General features: G+C 35.9%; 1 pseudogene; it reads left to right on the top strand.

The window, feature by feature from the left end:
* Positions 1–594: 594 nt before the first annotated feature.
* Positions 595–741, top strand: LOC116079488 (annotated as a pseudogene).
* Positions 742–7,880: the final 7,139 nt, after the last annotated feature.

Raw genomic sequence — 7,880 nt, forward strand, 5'->3', positions numbered from 1 at the left:
CTTCTGCATTTAAGTTATGATTGTCTAGCTTGGTCTTCTTTTGGGACTCCTGAAAGTGGGAGTGGGGCTGTCTCTGACTATTTTGCCTGCCTTTTGAACTCTCCCTCTTACTGGATTGCCTTTTCCACCCTTAGTAGGAGGGATGGTGTCTTATTGCAATTGGAGACATTGTGTTTGGCTAATATCCCTGGAAGTCTCTCCCTTTAGTGAAGGGAAGAGGAGTCAGCTAAATTAGTGGTAGAAAGGAGGCAAAGGGGAGGTCCTAGGATGAGAGGAAGGAGGGGAAATTGTGGTAGGGGTATTATATATGAGAGAATATTACACTATTAATAATAAAAAAGAGGCTGAGTAAATGTTTGATGAAGTGATAAAGAAGGTTAATATGGTGCCCCTTTGGTAAAATGTAACAAAACAAAAACAATTCTCAAAAGCTGAATACAAACAGCATTCCTGTCTCTGACTTGAAGAAACAATCTTATAGGGTTTTTTCACTTGCAAAACAGAGATACTATATTCTTCATAGAGTTGTTAATATACTTAAATGTGAAGCCACTTAATATTTGGTAAATAAGATTCAATAATCTTTAATAAATTGTGTTCACCTAGAAAGGTAGATGTTGCAATCAAAAAGTTAAATTTCCCAAAATGAGGCTTATCTGTTGTACTCTAGCTGTGTTGATCCCTGAAATTTCCCCAAATGTAGGGAACTTGATGACAAAATTTGTGGTAGTGGGAAACTCTAATAAAAAAATTAATTTAATATATAAAATTAATAATATTTTTACATTTCAAATGTTCTCTCTAGTGTGTGTGTGTTTGTGTATGTGTTTGTGTGTTATTTTCATAATCTTTAAGTTGGTCTTACAAAATTAAGAACAATGTAACCACGTATGGTCTAGAGAAAGACAGGACTTAGAAATAAATGTCATGTAAGCAATTCTACTTTCACAATATTTCTGGCTTCTTGTCACTATCTCCATAGCCATCTCCCTCATCTATGCACCACGTTCTCTAACCTAGAGTTACTCTTGCCCGAATCTAAATCCCACAGTCCTGCTGTTCTTACATCCTACACTAGTTATTGTCTATCTGTACCTATAGATCTGCTCTCATCCCACCCCACTTTTCTGCTTCCTGCTCTGGGCATCTCGGAAGTAGTATTCAGCATCCACATACTCAGGCTTCCATGGGTTTGGCACATGTAAATTCATCTGTGGGAAATGGAGCTTGGAATATGTAATCTGTCTTTCCTGGCACACTGGGCAGTGATTTAATAAGGATTGTCTCTCCTTCTTCGTGTCATAACTTCTGTTTCTTTAATTGTACTTATCTTCGGGATCCTAAAATTTCATTCCCCGCTACTCGAGGCTGTTACTATATTAAGGATTTTTAGAAATCTCATGTTGTATCTTGGCACCCATAGCCATGTAAAATCTCCCCATTAATTAATTTTAATTGCCACCTGCATTTTGCTAGACCCTAACCCATACATATCTCACTTCTACCCATCCACAATGTTAAAAAAATTATTGACATCTACTCATTATATACAGTGTTGGGTTTCATAAAGATAATTTTGTCCAAATATGTTCTGTGCTCCTACTATACTCCTCTCTTGTCTAATTGCCCCCTGAGAGAAAATAAAATATAAGTCTGCCATTGGTAAGATGTTTAGTTAAGAATATTATAATCCCCCTCCTTCCTCTCTTTCTGGGCTACTTGTCTCCCTACGTCCCCAATCTAACATCTAACATCTGCTTTCAGATCATACTTCTCCATATCTATCTATGTACAGCCTATGGTGCTCTGGTTTGTTTATGCTTAATATAATGATCTTCAGTTGCTCCCATGTCAAATTGAAGGACATAACTGTGGTATTCACTGTTATCTATAAACCTCCACTGTGTAGCCTTCTTTCTTTCTTTGTTGTTGTTGTAGTTATTGTTGTTGCTGCTGTTGTTTTTCCTATCTGGTTCTCATTATCTATTCTAGGGTAGCCTCCTACCCGATATCCTTCTTCCAGCCACCTAGATCCTGGTATATAGGTATCTACTGTCAATCTCAGCTATCAAAGTACAAGTATAGAATCAAGCCCTATAGCTCTCAACTATGGGACATAGTTTACAAGCACTGAACCTCATTAGACCTTCTCTACTTATGCACTCCTCAATACTGGCTTTGCTTCTTTTTTTAGTCGACAGTCTGCTGTGTTAGATTGAATGCAGATCCTTTGTGTCTACCTAATTTCCTAACACATCTCAGAGTCTCAAGAAGGGTTTAGAATTTTACTAGTTAGCATTTTATAATTGAGAATTTATGTTTCATTTTGTTGTTGTTAGTTCATTAATGTTTATAATCTCATTTTAGCATTTGTATTTATTTTATCTGAATGTTTTTCTTTTAATAATGATAATGTACTATTTCCATTAAACTGCTAAACATATTTGCAAGTGGTATAGATAGGCACATGGTAGCCATGAGGACAGTCCTCTTAGACATTGCTCCACTGTTCACACACTAGACTTGAGGATATTCTCAGTGGACTTTTCCATTGCTGTATATTCTTCTAAGAAGACACCAGCCAGTTTGGTGAGGAGTTGTTCAATAGTCGAATATGATTGCTCTCCCTCTCTAGTTCTAAAACTCACGTTCAAATTTATCCCAGTATACTGGTATGAAGAGCTGATGGGAGGTAGAGTTTCAGGGGTGAAACTAAAAGGCTTTTCCAGGGAGAGAAAATTAGCTACCACTGGATAAGCTTACTTACTAACCAGATGTTATAAAGGAATGACCACCTTACTCAGCTCACCCTTGTTTTTTTCTGAGATGTGGCTACTTGCCCTTATGTTTTTTACCATTATATTATTTATCACGTGGTCCTTGCCAGATGTTGTAGCCTGATCTTAGCATCTGGGACTTTGGGATAATTTACCTATATTTATTTATAAATCATCAAGACTCAAGTAACATGTAATAGCTACAGATGATATAAAGCAGCTTATATAAGGTATGGTTGTCTTTGTTTTAATAATATCCAGACAATACAACAATATGAGAAATGATAATTCTTCAGTTCTCTCTATTTTTGTCTATCCTTTCTTCCCTAGTATTTAAGACAATTTTGGAATTTCTGCTTATCTCTCACCGTCATTCTCAAACTTGTGGTTGTGGTAATGGGTATTTAAAACTGTTGTCACAGCCTTCTCAACTGAGAATGGTAACACATGCCTAAAATTACAGTATTTAGGAGACTAACCTAGAAGAAACACTGAGTTCAAGGTCAGCCTGGATTACAAAGTTAGAACCTGAGACTTTGTTTCAGGGTATCAAAGAAAAGAAAAGGCAGTGTTATTCTTTTTCTAGAACACTTGCCTTAGATTATACTGATTTTATGTAATTATATTAATATGCTTTTTAAAGCAAGTTGCATTTAATATTGAAGTATCAAATGTCTATCATTTAAAAATTGAAAACACAGAGTGATAGAAATTTAAAATTCCACTCCACCCACAAACATTCAATAATTTCATCACAATAACATACTCATCATTTCTCTGTGCATGTTTTATATATAATCAAGATAATACAAAAGCTATACTACATATTCCTAAAATAATATCTCTCTTTATGCTTCTAAAATAATACATTAGCCTGCATCAGTTTTATCTATTTCCCTGTAAGACAATTTTAATTTGAAAAGATTAATTTTGACAGCTAAATAATGAAATTCATGTAGCTTTTCACTCAGTAATTTGTAACACTGGATTCTATTGTGAATAATCTGACAAATTATTGCATACTGTATTTAAATATTTGTTATTATAAACAAATTAATAACATAAAGATGAAGGATTATGTCTGACTGAAAAGAAAAGTACAAAATGAAAAATCTTTAAAAATAAAGATAAGCAATTTTATCTTCTATTATAAAATTTTCTATTGTCCTAATTTTACTAAACATCATTAGGAGGCCCTACAGAAAAAATTTTCTGTACAAGACATAAATTTTTGCCCTAAATACATTTGCTTTTTAATAGAAAGATCTAAGAAAGTAACTAATTTAGTATAAGAAAGTCTCTCAGAGAGAGTTGTATTGAGAGAACGTGGTTTCAACAGAAAACACTTGAATATAGAATCAACTGAGTTGCATTCATTTTAAAATGACATTTTATTTATTTACTTATGTATATCATATAAGTACATCATTCTGTGTGTGTGTGTGTGTGTGTGTGTGTGTGTGTGTGTGTGTGTGTGTGTGTGTTAGTCATAGGGCACCATAAGAACTCAGTTCCGACCTTCCACAGTGAGGGTCTCATGGTTCGAACTGAGGCCATCAGACTTGGTGAAAATGGCCTTATTCCATGAGCATCTCAGAGTTGAGAGCTCTTATGGCTTTGACGCTTTCTTTTAACACACTGCACATTTTCTCCTATTGTTTCAGTCTCCATTTCTGTGATATGGGAAAGAAAATAAAATGCCAAGGTCATAGTTATTTAAATAGTGTGAATATCTAGCATCATACCTAACATGTTAGAAATTCTCAGTAAATGGTAATTATTGTTCATGTTCATTATAGACTTAATCCCATGAGAAAAATTAGTGAGACTATGAATCCATTATTATGATAATTCTAGTAAACATTACTGAGAGTGATTAGCACCGGGGCTAGGCATATAGAGATAAAAGGCAGCCATTGAAATGAATCCCACAGAAGCAAATGCAGAGTTAGTTAACATAGAAAGTAAAAGGATAACGCTGACTTGAGGCTGACCTTGGGTCTAAAAGAATACATCATGCAGATCCATGTTTAACAAACAGTAAAACAATCTGTGGACTTAAACTATCAGAACTATCAGAAAGTTTTTGAGATTCTCTTGTACCCCCCCAGAATTATGTGAAAGATATATTTTTTATTGTTCTGTATTCATACAATAAATCCCAACCACAATTTCCCTCTCTCTACTTCTCTCAACCCCACCTCTACTTCTCTCAACTCCACCTCCCCTGTTCCCTAGATCCACTCTGTCTCCATTTCCCTTCAGAAAAGATTAGGCTTAAGAAGATACAATCAAACTAGGCACAAAATCCTCTTATCAGGCATGGCTGGGCAAAGCAATCCAATGGGAAAGCAGAAGCACACCTATCTCCACTGTTAGTAGTGCATCAAAAGCACTAAGGTAATAACAATGACCCATATGCAGAGGACCTAGAACAAACACATGTAGGTTCCATGATGGCTGTTCTAGTCTCTGAGAGTTCTATGAGCTCTGTGGATCCTGCATGGTGTGCAGGTTTTTCATGTGTAAATGTGAAGTATATGTGGGGTGGTTTGAATAACAATGTTACCCATAGGCTCCTATATTTGAATACTGGTTCCACTTGATAGAACTCTTTGGAAAGGATTTGCAGGAGTGTCCTTGTTCAAGGAGTTGTGTAACTGGGGGTGGGTTTTGAGGTTTTAAAAACCAATGCTATTTTCAGTTAACCCTATCTCTTTCTGCCTTGTGCTTGTAGATCAAATATAAGCTGCCTGCCTACTGCTATGCTCCTGCTGTAACGGTGATAGGCTCTAACCATCTAGAACCATGAAAAGAGAATAAGGCAACATGCAAAAATTCTTTTTGTTTAATTTAGAGGTAAGTGCACTTTAGCTCATTTTAATATTGTTAAAAGTCATTATCCAAAAAAGAGAAATATATTTCATATTTTTAGAGGTTACGATACCACAGCTTTCTTAAATTCTAGGTAATAGTAGGTGTCTTAGAAAACAATCCCAACAAGCATTTTTATTTGACAAAGGCAAGTTTCCATGGGCATGGGACATGAGATGTATTGCTTTGCATAAACAAAGGATACCTCTTCTCAGTATGAAAACGTGCCTGAGAACTGGAAGAAATCGAAGGGACTCTCCGAGGAAGACAGTTTCAAATTCTGGGAAAAGACAACTGTAAAGAGCACATTTTATTTCTTATAAAAACTATCTTAAATATAAATTATAAAAATATGTCAGGTCAAAGATACAGATTTATATAAAGTAAAGCATTGTCTTACAATATGCTGTCCATAAGTCAGTCCTTCAAGTTCAGTTGACAAAGGTAGGTTGTTAGTAAGTGAACTTGTAAGATATACCGTGCATATTTTAAGTGCCAAAAGATTCAATACATTGAGATTGTAAAGTTAATTTCTGCTCCAATTACTAGAGTGAAAGAGATCGCTCTGTAGTAAAAGACACACACCAACCAACCAACAACAACAAAAACCAGACACACCATTTGCTTTGATTTATCAGCCCTATTCATGCTTGTAGGAAATATTAGACTTTCATGATTAAAAAAAGGGAGAAATTAATACAAATGAAACTTAGAAATTTGTTGTATGAACTTTTTCTGGAGAAAAAATATATGATCATCTCAGCTATGGCACAATTGATAAATGATAGAAAAGACTCCAAAGGGGTTTAAACTAATGAGCCAATGAGCAGGTGATTTTTTCTGGAAACTTAAGCTCACAAAATAAAATTAGTTTTTAGAATAAATACCACAGAAAGATTAAAAATATTGTGTTATCTGTATGATACAGGTTTTCCAGATCTCTATTGCCAATACATTTATGTACATGCATCTCAAAACTGTTTTATTGTTAACATTATTTCTGGAAGAAACTACCACAGTTATTTTAATTAGATCACATTTATCAAAAGTTTAATATGTCTTCTTTTGAAAAATATATTGAAAGAGTATTTTTATATATGTTTCTCAGATTTTAGGGTAAAATCTAGAAATGACTATGTAAGAGAGCATACAGACATTTTTCTTTTAAAATTACTATCTTAGTTTTAAATTGGGGGGGGCATGAGTGTGAGTGCACGGGCATGCACATGTAGAATGCAGGAATGTGAGTACAGGTACATGCAGAGACCAAAAGAGGGAAGGGCATCCTTTCTTCTTGAGTTACAAGTTGATTTGAGACATTAGATATGGGTGCTGGGAACCAAACTTCAATCCTGTATAAGAATAATTGGCACTCTTAATGGCTGAGCCATCTCTCCACAACTGATATTTTTCTTTTTTTTAAAAGTGGTTATTTTATTTATTTACATTTCAAATGTAGTCCCCTTTCCTGGTTTCCCCTCCACAAACCCCCTATTCCATCTCCCCTCACCCTGCTTCTATGAAGGTGCTCCCCGACCCACCTACACACTCCTGCCTTCCTGCCATAGCATTCTCTTATGCTGGGGCATCAAGCCTACACAAGACCAAGGGCCTCCCCTCCCAGTAATGCCAGATAAAGCAATCCTTTAGATTGCTACATATGCAGCAGGAGCCAAGGGTCCCTCCATGTGTACTCTTTGGTTGGAGATTTAGTCCCTGGGAGCTCTGGGAGGTCAGAAGCTGAAAAGGTTTGCAACCCCACAGGAAGAACAACAACATCAACCAAACAGATTGGTTGCCCTAGAGTTCCCAGGGATAGTTTTCTTTTGATGGAAACTGCTACGTTCTGTTTTAGAAAGGTAAGCACCATCTAGGTAACTTTTTGTGAGGTTTGTTTTATCTTACAAATCAAATACCACATCAGGAAGTGGAGCCTGTTCTGTAGGAAGGGAGCCCGGTTCTCACATCACCACTGTCAATGTCGCAGTATGAAAGCAGTCAGTTCTGAAGCCTAAGAGCAACAAACCCCTTCGCTTCTGCCTGTGAAGCAGGAGCATGGAGGCTGTCATTCATGATATGCTAAACAGCTAATGCATTCTTAATTCTCTTCACAAGGAAAGTAGTGGAATGTTTGTTACAGATATTCATGCCCAAGGGAATGATACAGTTTCCTGAGTGAGTTTTGATTTTTAAATAGTAGGAGATTTGTCAGATAGCATTTGGTAAAGG

Source organism: Mastomys coucha, unplaced genomic scaffold (assembly GCF_008632895.1).
Source record: "Mastomys coucha isolate ucsf_1 unplaced genomic scaffold, UCSF_Mcou_1 pScaffold5, whole genome shotgun sequence".
In the NCBI taxonomy this organism is placed as follows: Eukaryota; Metazoa; Chordata; class Mammalia; order Rodentia; family Muridae; genus Mastomys; species Mastomys coucha.